This window comes from Etheostoma spectabile, chromosome 9 (assembly GCF_008692095.1).
Source record: "Etheostoma spectabile isolate EspeVRDwgs_2016 chromosome 9, UIUC_Espe_1.0, whole genome shotgun sequence".
NCBI lineage: Eukaryota > Metazoa > Chordata > Actinopteri > Perciformes > Percidae > Etheostoma > Etheostoma spectabile.
In genome coordinates this window covers 18230360-18230624 of record NC_045741.1, presented here as the reverse complement: position 1 = coordinate 18230624, position 265 = coordinate 18230360, and the positions used below count along the sequence as shown (strand labels likewise).

General features: G+C 29.4%; 1 long non-coding RNA gene and 1 pseudogene across 1 annotated transcript in view; both read right to left on the bottom strand.

The window, feature by feature from the left end:
* LOC116695329 (5-hydroxytryptamine receptor 3A-like) overlaps positions 1–265 on the bottom strand; it is a 176825-nt pseudogene that overhangs the window by 31732 nt on the left and 144828 nt on the right.
* LOC116695338 (uncharacterized) overlaps positions 1–265 on the bottom strand; it is a 6718-nt gene that overhangs the window by 5186 nt on the left and 1267 nt on the right. The window lies entirely within an intron of this gene.

Genomic DNA, 265 nt, shown 5'->3' with positions numbered 1-265 from the left:
GAAAACTTAAATGGAAAAAAAAGTAAATTAACAAATTAATCCACAAGGCATTTTAAAAGGAACAAGGAATAAAAAGACAAGAAGGTATTTATCACTCTCAACGAGTTTCATTGTTTATTAAAATTTGCATTGAATGTTTGAATAAAATGAGTTGGTCTTTTTATAGGTCTACTAAACAATCAATTTTGGCATAAAATGGACTGAAAGGAGCTTAAAGTAGATAGATACTTTATTTGTCATTGTCACAACATGGGAGGAGGAGGAG